The sequence below is a fragment of the Periplaneta americana genome, chromosome 15 (genome assembly GCF_040183065.1).
Source record: "Periplaneta americana isolate PAMFEO1 chromosome 15, P.americana_PAMFEO1_priV1, whole genome shotgun sequence".
NCBI classification, from domain to species: Eukaryota; Metazoa; Arthropoda; class Insecta; order Blattodea; family Blattidae; genus Periplaneta; species Periplaneta americana.
Genome location: NC_091131.1, coordinates 160,410,331 through 160,431,434, shown reverse-complemented (window position 1 = coordinate 160,431,434; position 21,104 = coordinate 160,410,331). Strand labels below are relative to the sequence as shown.

Genomic DNA, 21,104 nt, shown 5'->3' with positions numbered 1-21,104 from the left:
CATGCTATCACCATCTTCTATACTGTATCTGAATAAATTTAACTATGAGAAGGGATAACTATTATGTTTAGGAAATAGTGTTCTCACTTCAGACCAATATACAATACTGTAGTTTTGTTAACTCGGTCACAGAAGACGATGATAGTATGTTAGTCATGCAGAGAATGAAATTTATGACCTTAAAAATGCTGCTTCAAACAACATGATATAGACTTAGTAGCAAAATTTGATTTGTTATATTGAATTATTTCAACATTACAAATTGCTTGTTTGTTAAAATGTGTGTACGATAAGGTCATGCAATTTGTGTTCTTTTGTTTTGTGTGTTTTTGAAAAATATAATTTCAATTCGCCATAAATGTTGTAACTAAAACCTTATGCATCCCTCGTGTTCATCGTAGGCTCGTCCTCTCCCATACGTTACCTGCACTTTGTTTACGTTTTCACTGTGCCTAAACGAGACGCTCTACTGTATTCGGTAACGTGTACAAGTGCAATGTCGAAGCACCATTCGCATTATTCGCATTCACCATTGACATTCTGTGATGCTGAACGGTCGTTCTCAAAATATAAAAACTGTTAGAGTGATCGCAGCAGGACGTTTCAGTTCGCAAATCTTCGGATGTATTTCGTTGTTCATTGTAATGCCAGGAGCAAAACCGAAGATGACGGAACCTTGCATGTATAATGTATGTATTCATGTACAGGGACATCATTTTATTTTCACTTCAATTTTTATTGTACCTGAGTTTTTTAATGTACTTCACTCCCACCCCTTCTACTAATGAAGTTCCAACTCCACACAGAACCAAGACCGCAGATAGTAAGCAGTACTGAGTTACTGAGTATAGTACGTTCCAGAAATATGTTCGCGTTTTCCAGTGACGAAAGAGCTTTCAATATTGAATCATATTTTCGCACAGGTACTGTCCGTTTGCCTACGTCGCATCCCGATTTCCCCCACCTGCTTCTGCTCGCCCCTCTGTAAAAGCTGGGCTGTCTTAGCTCTTTTCTGAAAACATTAATTTCCCTTAAGAATTGGACGTTTACGTAATATTATACACCTGTTTAATTTAACTTAAATAAAAGGGCCTCGTTAAGTAATTAACTGTCACGTGATTTCTCCCCCTTTCTACAATCCTGCGGCATAACCACTTGGACGGACAGTAGATAGCATGTCTGAGTAATTTTATATTTTAGGGTCGGGCAGAAGTGAAGATTGAATTTACAGTACGTAGAGTAGGTATAGAATTATTTCAACATGAGTTACTAGTACGAAGGACGAAACTGGCAATTGGAATTAGATGCAATAGTCTATAGTGCGATAATATGCACAAAAGAACTGAAGCCTGTATCGAAATGAACGGCCACCATTTTCAAAATTGTGTTTAAATATTCATATTATGATTGTTTTTCAATTTAACTTCTTTCTCTATATTGTACGCTAATGTGCTGTAGACAGTATACACTGCATAATGAATACGTTGGCATGGATAACTCACTTCGTGAGTAAAAACACTTATTCTTAATACAGTACTGTACTTTGATTAAAGAAAAACCTAATGAAAATTATCAAACTCAAAATCGCGATATTTCCTAGTTTACGTAAATGGATGAACTATTTTTCTTCCTTCCTATACCTAGTAGAGTGATTTGTGTTTTACGTCAGTATCATCGAACTCCAGTCTTGGAGGGGGGAGCAAGCGGTGTTTCCGGTTCTCTAAAGGTATAGAAAGGTTAATATTAAAAATGTTAGTAAAAATTAAATGAAATAAAATTTAACTTAAAAAAAAGGGCCTCGTTAAGTAATTAACTGTCACGTGATTTCCTCCCTTTCTACAATCCTGCGGCATAACCACTTGGACGGACAGTAGATAGCATGTCTGAGTAATTTTATATTTTCGGGTCGGGCAGAAGTGAAGATTGAATTTACAGTACGTAGAGTAGGTACAGAATTATTTCAACATGAGTTACTAGTACGAAGGACGAAACTGGCAATTGGAATTAGATGCAATAGTCTATAGTGCGATAATATGCACAAAAGAACTGAAGCCTGTATCGAAATGAACGGCCACCATTTTCAAAATTGTGTTTAAATATTCATATTATGATTGTTTTTCAATTTAACTTCTTTCTCTATATTGTACGCTAATGTGCTGTAGACAGTATACACTGCATAATGAATACGTTGGCATGGATAACTCACTTCGTGAGTAAAAACACTTATTCTTAATACAGTACTGTACTTTGATTAAAGAAAAACCTAATGAAAATTATCAAACTCAAAATCGCGATATTTCCTAGTTTACGTAAATGGATGAACTATTTTTCTTCCTTCCTATACCTAGTAGAGTGATTTGTGTTTTACGTCAGTATCATCGAACTCCAGTCTTGGAGGGGGGAGCAAGCGGTGTTTCCGGTTCTCTAAAGGTATAGAAAGGTTAATATTAAAAATGTTAGTAAAAATTAAATGAAATAAAATTTAACTTAAAAAAAAGGGCCTCGTTAAGTAATTAACTGTCACGTGATTTCCTCCCTTTCTACAATCCTGCGGCATAACCACTTGGACGGACAGTAGATAGCATGTCTGAGTAATTTTATATTTTCGGGTCGGGCAGAAGTGAAGATTGAATTTACAGTACGTAGAGTAGGTACAGAATTATTTCAACATGAGTTACTAGTACGAAGGACGAAACTGGCAATTGGAATTAGATGCAATAGTCTATAGTGCGATAATATGCACAAAAGAACTGAAGCCTGTATCGAAATGAACGGCCACCATTTTCAAAATTGTGTTTAAATATTCATATTATGATTGTTTTTCAATTTAACTTCTTTCTCTATATTGTACGCTAATGTGCTGTAGACAGTATACACTGCATAATGAATACGTTGGCATGGATAACTCACTTCGTGAGTAAAAACACTTATTCTTAATACAGTACTGTACTTTGATTAAAGAAAAACCTAATGAAAATTATCAAACTCAAAATCGCGATATTTCCTAGTTTACGTAAATGGATGAACTATTTTTCTTCCTTCCTATACCTAGTAGAGTGATTTGTGTTTTACGTCAGTATCATCGAACTCCAGTCTTGGAGGGGGGAGCAAGCGGTGTTTCCGGTTCTCTAAAGGTATAGAAAGGTTAATATTAAAAATGTTAGTAAAAATTAAATGAAATAAAATTTAACTTAAAAAAAAGGGCCTCGTTAAGTAATTAACTGTCACGTGATTTCCTCCCTTTCTACAATCCTGCGGCATAACCACTTGGACGGACAGTAGGTAGCATGTCTGAGTAATTTTATATTTTCGGGTCGGGCAGAAGTGAAGATTGAATTTACAGTACGTAGAGTAGGTACAGAATTATTTCAACATGAGTTACTAGTACGAAGGACGAAACTGGCAATTGGAATTAGATGCAATAGTCTATAGTGCGATAATATGCACAAAAGAACTGAAGCCTGTATCGAAATGAACGGCCACCATTTTCAAAATTGTGTTTAAATATTCATATTATGATTGTTTTTCAATTTAACTTCTTTCTCTATATTGTACGCTAATGTGCTGTAGACAGTATACACTGCATAATGAATACGTTGGCATGGATAACTCACTTCGTGAGTAAAAACACTTATTCTTAATACAGTACTGTACTTTGATTAAAGAAAAACCTAATGAAAATTATCAAACTCAAAATCGCGATATTTCCTAGTTTACGTAAATGGATGAACTATTTTTCTTCCTTCCTATACCTAGTAGAGTGATTTGTGTTTTACGTCAGTATCATCGAACTCCAGTCTTGGAGGGGGGAGCAAGCGGTGTTTCCGGTTCTCTAAAGGTATAGGAAGGTTAATATTAAAAATGTTAGTAAAAATTAAATGAAATAAAATTTAACTTAAAAAAAAGGGCCTCGTTAAGTAATTAACTGTCACGTGATTTCCTCCCTTTCTACAATCCTGCGGCATAACCACTTGGACGGACAGTAGGTAGCATGTCTGAGTAATTTTATATTTTCGGGTCGGGCAGAAGTGAAGATTGAATTTACAGTACGTAGAGTAGGTACAGAATTATTTCAACATGAGTTACTAGTACGAAGGACGAAACTGGCAATTGGAATTAGATGCAATAGTCTATAGTGCGATAATATGCACAAAAGAACTGAAGCCTGTATCGAAATGAACGGCCACCATTTTCAAAATTGTGTTTAAATATTCATATTATGATTGTTTTTCAATTTAACTTCTTTCTCTATATTGTACGCTAATGTGCTGTAGACAGTATACACTGCATAATGAATACGTTGGCATGGATAACTCACTTCGTGAGTAAAAACACTTATTCTTAATACAGTACTGTACTTTGATTAAAGAAAAACCTAATGAAAATTATCAAACTCAAAATCGCGATATTTCCTAGTTTACGTAAATGGATGAACTATTTTTCTTCCTTCCTATACCTAGTAGAGTGATTTGTGTTTTACGTCAGTATCATCGAACTCCAGTCTTGGAGGGGGGAGCAAGCGGTGTTTCCGGTTCTCTAAAGGTATAGAAAGGTTAATATTAAAAATGTTAGTAAAAATTAAATGATGTCCCTGTAATTTATTTTCAATATATAACCAGACTGTACTACCTTTGTTTATGTCCGCAGTGTGTGTCCAGTGCCGAGTGTGTAAAAGCTATAGTCAGTGCTTGCGTACATTGATTGCTAAAGTACCCCGGTTCCACCCTCTAGTGATTACTAATAATCAGCGAGTATGGGTCAACTCCAGCTACTCTGGTATCTTCTCTCTTTGGTTGAAATCGTCCCATGAAACTAGGCGTTACATTATGGCACCGCAGTTACAATGAAAGAAGTGAAGGTGTGAGCAGAGTATGAAGATTCACACTACATTCCATTTGTTGTTAACATGTTTTACTGCTTGATAACGTGACATTTTACCCCACACGCTTCCTAGACTTCTAATGCTCTATCGGAGAGCTTTTAATACTGTTTTTTAAAGACCAGCTAATGTTCCAAAAATTCTTGGTGTTCGAGGAGCTTATTGATCCCAACACTAATGAAATACACGGTATACTTTTATTTAGGGAGCGGGTGAAAAAAGACACCAAGAACGTAGAGCATAATATCCCTACTTCTACTAATGCAGATTGCATGGATAGGTAGAAGCTAGTGACATGTTTAAAATGTATATCACGTTAAAAAGAGATTTTCTTAAAAATAAATAATATAGTATATATTTTTACAATCTCATGTTGCTATTCTATGTAAATTTGTATCTATTTAAACTGTTAAATTTATAAAAGAAGCCTGATATCTCTCAATGTTGGGATTGTAAAGAATCAACTATCACCATAGAAGAATGCAAAAGTTAGTAGTAGTTAGGCCATAAACAAATGTAATTCGTGTGACTACGCCAAATAGTTCCACCTGTCCTTGCTATGTGTATGAGGCCGCCGAAGTTGAGAATAAAAAATTTGTAATGCCACGCGAACTCTCTCAGTAATATCTCGGCATCGAGAGCAGCTACAGATCTGTGCGACCACTCGTTTGATTTGTAATCGCGAGTTCTGAAATATTATAGTGGTAATAGACACATACGGTACACTTTGAGTAGGTCACAGGAAAATGTACTGTGAAGTGAGACTAATTTCGGAATGTCGGAATGTTAAGAGAAAATGGATTGCATGTCATTCATTAATTACTTCTCTTAACATGCCATACTCTCCACTTCAATCAGAAACAGAAATAAGACATAGCTAACTGTACTTTCATTTCCAAAACTTAGTGATGTGTTCCACTTCGCGGTGTCTCCCTAATGTACTCGTAGTGCAGAATTTCTACTACTTTACTGTTTAAGAAAAGCTTTCCTCATTACAGGGACATATGCCTCGCACTGTACTTTCATAGGAAAACATAATAACAAACTTTTCGATGTGGACGATATCCAAGCTTCCCACAGTGATTTTTGTTCTTCATTAGCTCTCTCATTTTTTATCAACAGTAATCTCACTAGACGTTTTGATTTATCTAGAGAAAATCAAAACTCGAGTGGGATTTAATTGACTATTACACGATTAGAAGAAAGTATATAAAGATTAGAAGTAACGAAGCACTCCAATACAATAAAATATTAATTGACTTACGAAAATACAACTGTCTTCAAATGTATTATTGTACCATCTCAACATTACAAATATTACGCTAGATGCATGCTAGATGGCAGTAGTGTCTTTATACAGACACTGTAATGATTACTATTCAATAAATCTTAATATTAAACAATCTCTGATACGTGACTATCCATAATATCATATAGCAGAAATTCTTTTTATCCTCTCAGAGCAGAAGCTATAACATAACCTAACAAATATACACAAGTGTTAGAAAAGTTTTAATTAACGACGATGACATAAAAAATAAACATGAATAATTTTAAAAGGAATAATTATTGAAGGTACAATTTTCAAATTTGAATGTGGTTGGTGGTTCAATTGATGTTATATTGGACGTGTGCGTAATAGAAGTGGAACTCGTTGATTTAGGCCTACATAGTGTATTCAACTTATTCAGAATTTCCGAATGAATAATTTTAAAAGGAATAATTATTGAATGTACAATTTTCAAATTTGAATGTCGTTGGTGGTTCAATTTATGTTATATTGGACGTGTGCATAATAGAAGTGGAACTCGTTGATTTAGGCCTACATGGTGTATTCAACTTATTCAGCATTTCCGAATGGTGCTCTTCATTTATTTGTAAATCGAATTTCAGAACATGCATAGGTATGATCAATGATTTTTATTAATTCTTGTTCTTGAATGCCAATGCGAGTCATATTTGAAACTGCTGTGCATCGACTGGAGTGGTTTGTAATTTTATATATATTTTTGACGTCCAGACCAGCGCAGTTTCAAATGTTGGCAAACAAAGAAACAAATGCTAGGGACGCGATAAAATTAAACAAATGCTAGGAACGCGATAAAATTTAACAAATGCTAGGGACGCATAAAATTGTGCGATAAGCAGCCATGATTGGTTGAAATACGTCCTTTCGTACCGTTTTATTGGTCAAAAGTAGTATGACGTAGTAATCTCACTAGAGGTTTTGATTTTATCGATAAATCTGCGAGTGGAACACGATTAGAAGAAAGTATATAAAGATTAGAAGTAACAAAGTACTCGAATACAATAAAATATTAATTGGCTTACGAAAATAAAACGGTCTTCAAATGTATTAATGTACCATCTCAACATTAAGCTAGATGGCAGTAGTGTTTTATGATTATGTTTTCTTGTCATCAATTGTGCCAACTATGGAATCTTCATTGAAGTCTGTAGACGGTTACTAGTCATGAAGGCTTTGTTGATTCAGTTTCATTTTTATTAAAACATTTGCATTCCACTTCAATCATTCGGACCCCAGTAATCAACGTCACTTGACAGCTGTTTAATAAATATTGGTATTAAACAATGTCTGATACGTGACTATCCATAATATCATATAGCAGAACCTAAATAATATAAACAAATATTAGAAAATTTTAATTAGAGATGGTGAAATAAACAAGAACCGTTTTAATTAACGATGATGAAATAAAACATAAACACGAATAATTTTAAAAGAAACAATTATTGAAAGTATAATTTTCAAATTTCAATGTTTTAGTGGTTGGTGGTTCAGTTGATGTTATATTGGACGTGTACGTAAAAGAAGTGAACTTGTTGATGTACATGGTGTATCCCTCAACTTATTCAGGATTTCCGAATGGTGCTCTTCATATATGACCAGCGATCTTCATTAATTCTTGTTCTTGAATGCCAATGCGAGTCATATTTGAAAGTGCTGTGCATCGACTGGATTGGTTTGTAATGTTCTGTTTTTTGACGTCCAAACCAGTGCAGTTCGAAATGTTGGCAAACAAAGAAACAAATGATAGGGTAGTGATAAAAATAAGCAAATGCTAGGGACGCGATAAAATTGTGCGATAAGCAGCCATGATTGGTTGAAATACGTCCTTTCGTACCGTTTTATTGGTCAAAAGTAGTATGACGTAGTAAAAGTGTAATAGTCCATTGAAAACTCCTCTTTCATTTTCGAGTCACTAATAGGAGGAAATTTTTCCTGGATACGTTTAAATGCTTCAGTTTCATGATTCATCCCTTTAACAAAATTCTTTATTAACCCTTGCTTAATGTGTGAAGAGGGTAAAATTGCTTTACTTTGAGGTACAAGGGTTTGATGTATAATATTTTTCTTCGTTTTATTTTATAATGCTTATCTCGAGCGCGACTGCCCCATTCGCACAGAAAGCAGCAAAATTTTGTGTAGCCTAATTGCATTCCAAGAAGCAATGCCACAATCTTCAAATCGGCACATATAAAGCATTCGTACTTTGAATATTACATTTATAGCACACTTTAAAGAAATACACGTCTTACACAGAATACTAACAACACGGAAATCTCCTGGTAAACTGAAGCGATTTAATACGGCGAACCTGTTTCTCCCCCTCCAAACGTAACCGAGATGGGCAATAAAACAATTTCCGCTTCTAGAAGCCGTTTTGACAAGGTGGTCTATTGCAAAATATAAACTACAGTAATGTCATTAAAGCTCACAGTGAAAAAAGTGCAAATCTCAAGTAATATCAGGTAAACTCAAGCGAATTCATACTGCGAACCTGTTTCCCCCTCTCCAAATAGACTCGTAAAAGGGCAATACAATAATTTCCGTTTCTACAAAAGCTTCTAACATGGTGGCCTACTTAAACTAATATTGTTTTGACATAATGGATCGTCACAATTGTAAAACAAAGTAGTTACACACGAAACACGGTGATTTTTTTAAAGAGAATGCATATAAAATGAATTATATTGTGCACCTCGAAAACCCGAATTGATGGAACATTTTGCTCTTTATTTTTTAATTCAGGAGATCGAAATTAGTAAGAATTTGTTAGTTTTATGTCTGGAGCAAAATGACTGTTGACGAGTGTTGTAATCAAAGCTCGGAACTTGGGGACTTGTGTCTTTGAACGTGGCTAAGCGACCGGACTTCAATGTCAACAAACTCCCGCTTCCAGCACAGAGGTACTGTCAGGTCTGCTATAAAAGTGGTTCCTGGCTGGAACAACATAATGATAATATTATGGTAGGTTGAAACAGTAATTTTATAGCATATATATAAACATGCAAAATACATCAAATTTACAGTTCTGCTCTGTACATTTTATTACAGTGTATGACTGCATACATTCGAAGATTTTCGAACCCATAAATTCTTCGTCTGTTAGTTAAACATGATTAGAAACGAAATAAACTTATTTCCACGTCACATGAAGTGACGGAAGCAAACTTAATTTTTTTTATTTGATTTATTTTAACTAGCTACCTAGTGAGTACAAATTACATTTATAAAATAAAAATGTTTCTAGCCACTACCGTAAGAGCCAGGCTCGTTTACGGTGTGGTCTTAGTCAATAATATAACATAAAATTTACAAGGACAGTTTACTAAATGCAGTAAGTAACTTAATTGAAACCAATAAATATAACACAAGAGCAAGAGTAAAGAAGAGGGAGAAAAAGAGAGAAAAATACACATTTAATATAAATTGACAATCGGACAGAAGCCAGTGATATTCAATAAAAATATAAATATAGTCGACAGAAATAAAAGTTTCAATTTTAAAAAAATTTCAAATTTGGAAAATGGTTTGAAATTTTATTATAAAGTCTTGGGCCGAAATAAAATACTGAATATTTTCACTGTCACTGTTTCCTGTTCGATTTTCAGCAGATCTCGTATCTGAGAAAGATAAGTATATCCTAAATTTTTCTCGCAAATAGTTTTCAATTAGTGTATCACTACTAGGGAAGGTCCCTCTACGACTTGATCCATGGCTATGGACAAATTCTCCATCAATTTAAAGGACTGCAATGTCTTTCAATGAATGCCCGTTTCCAGCTCTAGTTTATGTGTGGCACAACTTACAAAATATAAACTCTGCATTAGAAGAAAATAATGTATCTCCTCAGAATTCCTCCACGAAATTCTGTACCTAAAATTTAAGAAATGTATTTTCAAACTTCCATAACACCCATTCGAATAACACGTATTTTCTCATTCCTCAGACAGACCATTTACCTGTAATTCTCTTAATGTCATTGGCTTCGACATGACACAGTTTCTTCGTTCGTCTTCTTGCCATTCGATGTGACCACTTTCTTAGTACATACGACTGTCCCTGAGCACTAGCAGCTTGAGCTTTGTGTACGCTGTACCTGTAATCTTACTCAAGCGCACGACATACAAGTCCCCAAGTTCCGAGCTTTGGTTATAATTACTTTTAACACGCTACCTGTAATATGGAATTCTAACATTATCGGGAACTGATAAAAACCTCCTTTTACTTAAATCTATCAAAAAATATTTATTGCTGATATTATCCTTCACACACTTAGGCCTGATACCAATTTCCAGCTTATCTTCGAGTGATAAGGACTACGTCACTTACATGGAAAGGAGCAGGATGTTCACTGCCCTCTACTCGAGCTTGACCTTGCCAAACCGAGCGAACTCTGGACTGGAGTAAGCTTCATTAGTAGACGTGACGTGATGTTCAGGCAGATGCTTGTTATTATTAAGAAATTTATTGTTGAGGGATTCATTTGAAGTTTACACGTTGTTTCGGCATTCAGGACTTCAACAATGCGTCATTAATTTTAACATAGAATGTCATGAACAAAATGAAGGTTTTTTTTTTTTATAAAAACAGCTCTTGTCAAAAAAAGTTAATTTTTCAGGAGACTTAAAAAACTTTCTACAGTCTACATACACTGCAGTATAAACGAGATATTTAGGACAATGATTCTACAGGTTATGTGACATAATGTAACATGAAATTCGCATTAATTAACGCTTAAATATGACTATTATAAATTAATGAAGATGGGCATGTGTGACAAGGGTCGTTTTTGGTTGAAAATTTAAAAATATAGATTAAGATATTCTTCATGCTGAAAAAATTAATTTATTACAAAATTCAAATATTATAGCACTACGGTAATAAATGTAGGTAAGACTTTATTTTATGTATTTTTTTTAACAAAATAAACATTAATTTTTTACGAAATTCAAATATTACACCACTATAGCAATAAATATTGGTAATATTTTATGTATTCATGAACAAAACAAACATTAATTTATTACAAAACTCAAATATCACAGCACTTACAGTAATAAACATTGGTAATATTTCATTTTAGGTATTTATGAACAAAACAAACATTTGAATAATTTCGAGGGAAAAATTGTTCCGGAGCCGGGTATCGAACCCGGGACCTTTGGTTTAACGTACAATTTTTCCCTCGAAATTATTCAAATCAACTTTACAGGGAGTTATACCTGAAATCTTGATTTGCAAAACAAACATTGTCATATTTTACAGAATTAATTCACTGTAATATTACAACAACTAATATTTCACTCTTGTTTCAAAACGAGTAATAGTCCTATCCAGTACCATTAAATTTTAGAATCTATAATTGTCTTCCCTACTGCTGTTGTCTGAATTATCAATGTCTACGTCACCATTATTGTTAGCCCTTCTTCTTGTCCAAGAGTTTCAAAACATTGACGACTGCTTGGTTTTAGCAAACCATAAAGTTTTCTCAAATCCTTTATTTTAGAATAATTTATTTTTGCAAGTGCATTATGCATTTGACGAAAAGAGAGCTCTTGAGAAATTGCTGACCTATTACGTATATTAATAAAATTGTGAGGATTTTAGGTAGATAGGGTTTCAGAGGAGATATCTCTGATGGAGTAATGTGACTGCCGAGGTTTAAAAGAACTAATATGATTCATGATAAGTAGCTCAATTTCGTCTGGTACAAACTTAGGTCGGTTTTGATGTTTAGCTCTAAAATCTCTAGGTGAAATCTATGCATTCATCAATGATGCTTGTATAGTACGGAGACGCCCTCGTGTTATTTCATGGAAGCCCATGAAGACATCCACACCTGTGGAGTTACGGTTTGCGCATCTGGCCGCGAAACCAGGTGGCCCGGGTTCGATTCCCGATCGGGGCAAGTTACTTGGTTGAGGTCTTTTCCGGGGTTTTCCCTCAACCCAATATGAGCAAATGCTGGGTAACTTTCGGTGCTGGACTCCGGACTTATTTCACCGACATGATCACCTTCATCTCATTCAGACGCCAAATAACCTAAGATGTTGATAAAGCGTCGTAAAATAACCTACTTAAAAATCCATGAAGGCATTTCGACATACTGGAACTTCCCCCTGTATGCAAACGTTGTGATCTCTGCTGCTGAAGGGTTGATATTAAGCTTACGGGAACGTCTCTGTTTCATATCTTGTAAAGTAATCATCCCCGATAAATAAGAATTTTGAAAATCTTTCGGTTCTAATGTGTAGAAATTATGAAATAATGCCTCTCGATTTTCCTCGTATACTGTCTCGAAGCAATGATATCTCTTGCATCTAGAAAAAAATGTTCCATCTTACTGATTATAATACAATGATATAATTATTAATAATAATATTTCATATCAATTATTTCATTATGCTTTACATTTTAATAATTAAGTAATAAACACTTGCTTGTTAAAGTTTATATTACAGAAATTTACTGCTTACCTATAATAAACGCCAATACTTTTTCTTTCCACATGCTTCTCAACATGGTTCGTGTGTTCTTCCTCCGTATTTTTAATCTTTTTATAATATTTTGCTTCTTCTCCAACTTCTTTATATTCTACAGCGGAAAACTAGCATCCTCTTGTCTAGAAGCCATTATTCAATATTACAAACAAATCACTACCAATTACAGGAAGTAATAGACACATCCTGAAAACTGCATTGTTGTGTATTTGAAAGTAATACTGGATTGAAGTAATCTAAACAATCAATTAGAATGCAGCCAAAATTCGAATGAAAATAACCCATGTCAATTGACATGGTCAGTTTTAGTCGAAACCACGAATGACATGGGTTATTTTTTATAGAACCACCGTATCTTTGACAAGCCCTCACGCTTGACATGGCCTGATTTTCATGTAGGCCTAAATGATATATCCAGGCGGTAGAAGTCGTCTTCATCTATTGTATAACATAGAAATCTCATTTTCGAAAAAAAGTGACAAGGGCTGTTTTTATAAAAAAAAACTCAAATAGTACCGTACGAAAGAAACAATACAAGTCCAGACATAATTAATGGAAATAAACTGAAATAAGAGCGAAATAATTAATAGGCCTACATTTCACTGGAAAAAGCAACATTAACCAAGGGCATTGCCGGTGTAGTGAGAAGAGTTAAGCAATTAAAACAAAACTTATTCTCTTTCCTATCTCTTCCCCATGTTAAAGGAAATTGAGAACGTATTAATACTCGTATTTATCTGGGGTACAAGCTTCATGTCTGATTTCTTAGACACATTGTGAGAATTTCTTCAGAATGACACTCCTTAAATACTGCAAACAGCATTGATCCATATTAGTCTTGGATCCTACCTAGATAATCTTATTTGTGATGCAAAGTAATAGGACAGTTCTTTATTTTATGTTTTTCAAACTCTTCATTTTAGTTTTAATATAAAATGACAAGTTTAAGCTATGCATAAATTCGTATATCTATTTTATTAAATTTAAAATTATTTATTTTACTTAAACAAAATACATAAACTAACGACCAATACATTCCCTACAATCATTTATGTATGTATGTATGTATGTATGTATGTATGTATGTATGTATGTATGTATGTATGTATGTATGTATGTATGTATGTATGTATGTATGTATGTATTTATTTACACTGCAAGTGGGCTTGCACCCGGTGGCAGTGGTATACACAATATAAACAATACACAATAAAGAAATGATAAGCAATATTTACAATACACAATACAATTATACAATACACAATAGGCCTACAATTTTATACACAATACAATAAGAATACACAATATAATTTAACACAATAATAATAAAACATAAATAAAATACCTAATTTTACATTACAACCTACATTATTATGTACAGGCCCGACATAAGTTTCAATAGTCTTTCACTTTACTCTCATCTCACTCACTGTAGTGGCACTATGACGCATTTCACTGACACTATAGAACGTATTTCATTGACGCTATAAATTATCACTCATCGGAACTATTCACTGCACTGTAAAACCATAACTTCACTGACTCACATCGCTTCACTGATACAACAGTTCAAATAAGTCAAATAATTACACCCTTATGCATACTGTACTTATAAACAGAACTACATTTAAACTAAACATTTCTAGTCTAAGACAGACTTACACGCTATTTTTAAATAATTTACAATTCAAACCAAGGGAGTAACTCGTCAGTCTAAATAAATACATGTCACCTTAAAAATTAAATGTTAAATGTCGCCTTAATTTTAATTTGCACTTTATACACAACTTTTTAAATTATTCTTGAATCTCCTTAAACTAATTAGTTAATTTACTCATTTATGTGTTTATTATATGTTTATTTACTTACTTATTACGTATTGATTCATTCATTCATTTATTTTTATTTATTTATTTACTTCATATTTATTTATTTATTTACTTATTTAGCTATTCTTTCATTCATTTATTTTATTTATCCATTTATTCATTCACTCATTCATTCACGTATTTCTTTATTCATTCATTCATTCACATTCATTCATTCCTCCGTTCGTCAATTAGACTAATTAATTAATTTACTTATTTATTTGTTTATAATTTATTTATCTACTTATTTAATTCTTATTGATTGATTTATTAATTTATTTTTATTTATTTATTTATTTACTTACTTATTTACTATTTACTTATTCACTTACCCACTGCCTTAGTCCTTACTCATTTATTTGATATATTAATTTAATTACTTAATTGAAATATCTTAATAGTTCTTGAGTAACAAAATTGAAGTTAAAGTCCTTCAACGAAATTATAAATTCAAGGGCAGAAATCAACGCCTGGTGATCCCACTCTTTACCAGGATCAGGAATTTTCTCGAATAATGAGATTAGTTGGTCGCGATTGCTGATAATCGTGAATTGAAATTCCAGCACGTGAATTGGCAATCTCTTCCTGACTTCCTCATAGACCGCACGAATCTCTTCGGCGATTTTGGATAAAAAGGCCACCAATCGTTCAAAGCTAAGAAAAATACTCTGTAGTCTTTGATATTATAAGCCGACTGTGATAAGACTAACATCAGTTTGTGGGCAAAACAGTGGATGAATATAGCATTAGAATACGATGCTCTTACTATTGCTGGAAGACCATTCAAGTGGCCCGAAAAAACCGCCACACCGTTATAGCTTTGCTATCATACACGCATTTGATGGCTGGAGAGGACTGCATAGTGTGGTGGATGTGGGACCGGCTTAGCCAGGCAGCACAGTCGTCATGTAACTCATTCCATCTCGGGTGCACAATAAGGCTATTTGAGCTCAAGAGCGTAGGGATGATCCACGTCATGCCCGATAAGCAGCTCTATAGCTAAGTTATCTGTTTTTGTTATAAAATATGTTCAGAATGAGTGTGTAAAATTATATTAAGTGTTGATGTACAACGAATTAATATTGGATGAAAATAAAACCGTTTCGATATCCAGAGATCTGCCGTACTGTATACAACTGGTTATGAATTTAAGCTCTCGACTGTACTTACCAAACTTACTTACTTACTTACTTACTTACTGGCTTTTAAGGAATGCGGAGGTTCATTGTCGCCCTCACATAAGCCCGCCATTGGTCCCTATCCTGAGCAAGATTAATCCAGTCTCTGCCATCATATCCCACCTCCCTCAAAAACCATTTTAATATTATCTTCCCATCTACGTCTCGGCCTCTCCAAAGATCTTTTCCCCTCTGGTCTCCCAACTAACACTCTATATGCATTTCTGGATTCGCTCATGCATGCTACATGCCCTGCCCATCTCAAACGTCTGGATTTAATGTTCCTAATTATGTCAGGTGAAGGATACAATGCGTGCAGCTCTGCGTTGTGTAACTTTCTTCATTCTCCTGTAACTTCATCCCTTTTAGCCCAAATATTTTCCTAAGAGCCTTATTCTCAAAAACCCTCAATCTGTTCCTATCTCAAAGTGAGAGTCCAAGTTTCACAACCATACAGAGTAACCGGTAATATAACTGTTTTATAATTTCTAACTTTCAGCTTTTTTGATAGCAGACTAGATGACAAAAGCTTCTCAACCGAATAATAACAGGCATTTCCCATATTTATTCTGCGTTTAATTTCCTCCCGAGTGTCATTTATATTTGTTACTGTTGCTCCAAGATATCTGAATTTTTCCACCTCTTCGAAGTATAAATCTCCAACTTTTATAGTTCCATTTCGTACAATATTCTGATCACGAGACATAATCATATATCTAGTCTTTTCGGGATTTACTTCCAACCCTATCTCTTTTCTTGCTTCAAGTAAAATTTCCGCGTTTTCCCTAATCGTTTGTGGATTTTCTCCTAACATATTCACGTCATCAGCATAGACAAAAAGCTGATGTAACCTGTTCAATTCCAAACCCTCTTTGTTATCCTCAACTATCCTAATGGCATATTCTAGAGCGAAGTTAAAAAGTAAAGTTGATAGTGCATCTCCTTGCTTTAGCCCGTAGTGAATTGGAAAAGCATCAGATAGAAACTGGCCTATACGGACTCTGCTGTAAGTTTCACTAAGACACAAATGAAAACTGAATAAAATTGAGGATTGTCAGTTATCTATGATATGATTAGTATAAAGGAAAACTGTTTCCTAAGAAATATCTTACTGGTGCAATTCAGTCCGACGAAGATGCTTCGATATCTTGTTTCTGGTCCGTCGTTACCTGGAAATTGCTTTCTGTGATCCAGCGACTGATCTATCGACTGATAGATGGGAGTGGCGTACGTAGAATTTTGACAAGAGGGGATCATTATTAAAATAATTATTTACAATTTATATTATCGGTATTTTAAATTTTGTGCATTATTATTATTATTAATATTATTATTATTAATATTATTATTATTATTATTATTATTATTATAATTATTATTATTATTATTATTATTATTAGCTGAGTATTCTCAGGTGGATCAGAAACTAGTTCCGGAAAGAACAACCACGAAAACTTCATGGGGGAAATTTTACTTGACGAGATTCTAATATTGAGTGTTGAGGAAAATCCTCACGTTTTCTTAGATAAAAAGTTATTTAGGCTATAATTTATTATGCAAATAGTCATACATTTCACTACTTAGCATTTCACAGACACCATTCGAATCACCCTGTCCGTTAAGAGAAATTATAAATAATTATACTGTACGTTTTCTCATTAAGATTATTCCACACGTGACTGAAAAACGTGCAGGATGAACTTAAGTAATTTCAGAGAGCTACTCTTTGAGATATTTCAAACAAAATACATTAATACAACTTTGATCCTTTTTTACTTCCTTTCCGACATAAAAAATATTGTCCTTTGGCAAAAACATTCATTTAATTCCCAATATCCCCATTGTCAGACAATTTAAGAGAACAGTGTATTATGATAATAAATGAAGGACAAAACCAAAATCCAGTCCATCAGGTGTGCAGATATTTCATCCCAACAAATGTAACATTGTGAAATACATTTGCAGAACGAAAAGTTGCATTTGCTCTGATCAGACAGCTGGGGAGGAGAGTAAAACAATACTGGGTGTTCAGTTCAAAGTGTATCATGGCTCGCTGTATGCTGTCATGTGGCTAGCCGATGAGCCTAGAGAATTCAATCTTCCTACACTTTCGCAGCTCAGGTGTATAACCTATGAGGTAGAAAATTTGCCTAGCAAGTACGGCGTTCATTCTGAAGAGTACGTACCGATACGTACGGTAACGCCGGTAGTGGCAGGAATGTGAACTGTTTGGAAAAACGTACTGTCGGGATATGGGGAGAGGGTTAAGACTATTACTTACGCATTTGTTGACATTAACTTCGACGGTCAACATGGACACGAAGCATTTGATTTGTGTTGTGGAATGTTACCGTACGCAACCGATGATAACAAATACCCTGCGTACGACTTGCCGGCGCAAAACACAGTTCGAAAGAGGTTATGGTAACACACAGACCGTAAAGACCGCCATCTGTTGCTACGACGTTCAAGTTATACCGTACACGTTCTCAAGTTCAGATTGAAGTGCGCCTTAAATAATAGGCAACTTCTCTAACATATAAGCTGAAACTCGCTTCAAATCGGTGACCCAACAACAGTGACGTCATGACACATTTTCAAATGAACACCCAGTAGAGGCAGGAGGTTAGAAGTTAAATGGAGACTAATGAGTACTAATATGGTGGATGGAAAAGAATAGCGAGTGGACTCTAGATAACCGGGAAAGGAAAACAAAACAAAAACGTCAGTAAGTAGCATGCAGTATTACTGATACGAAAAAAGTGGTTTTAGTTATACTGTCTCTCTCAGTACAGCGACAAGTCCTAGGTCCAGGCCTGTGACGTAATTATTACTAGTGGCCACCGATCTATTCGAAAATACCTAGCCCACGTTCAGTTTCCACGGTAAAGAACATTTAGAGTTGAAAACGGCGTTAAATACCACCACCACCACCACCACCACCACCACCACCACTGTTATTGCTGTGTCTGTGTAGGGCTGGGGACGGAGCGGTTCGGTCCGGAGCAGTTACTGTGACGTCATTACTCGGTTGAATTATTTCCTTATCCCCAAGGCGGGCTGAAAGGCCTCTAGTATTATAGAGGAGTTCATTCTATTATAATATAATAGACATTTTAATTCCTATGTATTTGTATGTAGGTGTTCAATACTCGTCTAGCTATAAAACAGCAATCAGTAGACTTCGTTGAATTGCCACACGCAGCATGCAATCAGGTTGCCGATGTACGGTAGTATACAGGAGGTGAGCGACCTCCCGGTCTCGTAGTAGCAGCAGTTCATGTTAAGAGTTGTGACCGGTCCAAATAGATAGAGCTGCTACAGCTAATGTACACCTATGTAAGCACTTGTTTTTGCATTACTGTGGTTGGAATAGTCAAAGCTTAACATTTGTTCAGTGTAGACAAGAATTCAATCTAACATAGTATAATGAGAGTGTTGCTGTTCCAAACAATTACTCCTGGAATAACCTTACCCCCGCAGCCAGTCTTGACTCGTTGGGGAACGTGGTTGAATTCTGTTATTATGCAGAACATAACGGCAAAATAATGGAGGTAATTCATGCATTGGATAGCACAGACAGTTCCGCTGTTGCAGCTGTAAAATCATTGCTTTCTCAACAGCTATTGAAAGATATTCTGTCATTGATTCTAATTTTAAAATCGTGTCCAAAAGCATCATCCTGTTAGAATCGTCTAAACTACAACTCTCAGAAGCCCTTCATATAGTGGATTAAAAGTATCACAAACCATTATCTAAAATAACAATTCACTAATTTCAGAAAAAGTAAAATGTAAGTTGAGAAACATTATTGCTAAAAATTCTGCCTATTCACAACTTCGTATTATAAAGTAGTGACTTTCCGTTCTTCAAATATGCACGTATTACATCGTGTGATGTTGAACGTACATTTTCCCAATCTAAAAACTGTTTAAGTGACCATCGGAGGAGGTTACTTTGCAGTCGCTCAAAATGTACGTAACTCTTTACTGTAATGTAGGCCTACATATTCAAGGAGTATGTATCTTACATTAAATTTTAAGAATTAATATATCTCACTACAAAATAATTGTCTATTTACATGTTTAGACATTTCCTACTTCAATGATCATTCATTATATTTCTTGAATGCAGGATACAGGTTTTATTGTAACCGCAGTATACTGCTCAGTGTTTACATCAGAGACACGCCCCCTTCTCATACAGTCTATACCGCGTGCACAATAAGCCTTGCGAATCTCGTGGCAATTCCACAAAGTCTAGCAATCACATTTCTTAACTATTCGCATAAAAGAAGGAAATAATAATATCGCAAGGATAGAAGATGTGTAAACGTTCGCATCTTTTATTGTATCGGTATTTGAACGCACTCGCAGGTTGGAAAATAATTTGTCCTGCAGCAGATAATATTTAAATACAACAGTACCTACGTTATTGTCTGCTACAATTAAGTAAAACACGAGAACCCTGTTTCAACGTTTGAACTGACCGGTAACGGCTACGGTTAACCGAGTAATTTCGGTGCTCCGCTGCTAAGCACATAAACCGATAGAACCGAGTAACTCAAACGGATCTACTCGCTCCGTCCCCAGCTCTATGTCTGTGAATCATGGAACATCTCTGTGCCCTGCCTCCTTCACAATAGCCACAGTCGGTCCTGGAATTCTTTGCACAAGACGTCAGGAATAGTCGAAGTCTGAAAGTTTTAAATTTCTGCTGCTGAAAAACAGTACCTCTGAATAAAACTAGTGCCTTGTGAAATAAAAGATATAAATTATAATTTCCTTTATTTCCATTCAATAATCTCTGCTTATATTTCTATATTAATTCCACAGAACACACTTCAGGGTGTTTAATTTCATGTAATTTTACTAAAGTCTCCCCTAACTCTTTTGCACTTTTGTGTCTAATATTAATAAAATAATAATAATAATAATAATAATAATAATAATAATAATAATAATAATTCTCTATTAATTGGTACTTGCAATTGTTTATTTAGGTTAATGTTCATGTCCAGCTATTTTATGTCACTTGTTTTCATTGCCTTTATGTAATTTCGTGTGACTTATTCTTAAATAATCTCCTCATTTATGGTATTTAGTGTATAGTTTTTACGAGTTGCAGATAAGGTCTAATGGCAGGAATGTCAAAGCGCCTGTATTACGTGCTAATACCGCAAGCAATATAAATCAAGTAAGGTTCACTTCTAGCAAGATAAAGTACAATTATCTACTGTATTTAAGGAAATGTTGTGCGGGTTGCTGAGAGCACCCGGTGCTGGCGCTTAAACATCACTGCCTTATGGCGCAACTCTGAAATGGAAAATAAAGCTTAATACCACCGCCACCAGCACACTTCCTCCCACAA

At 34.7% G+C, this 21,104-nt stretch overlaps 1 protein-coding gene across 1 annotated transcript in view; it reads right to left on the bottom strand.

Moving 5' to 3' along the window:
• LOC138715488 (follicle-stimulating hormone receptor-like) overlaps positions 1–21,104 on the bottom strand; it is a 778,322-nt gene that overhangs the window by 412,532 nt on the left and 344,686 nt on the right. The window lies entirely within an intron of this gene.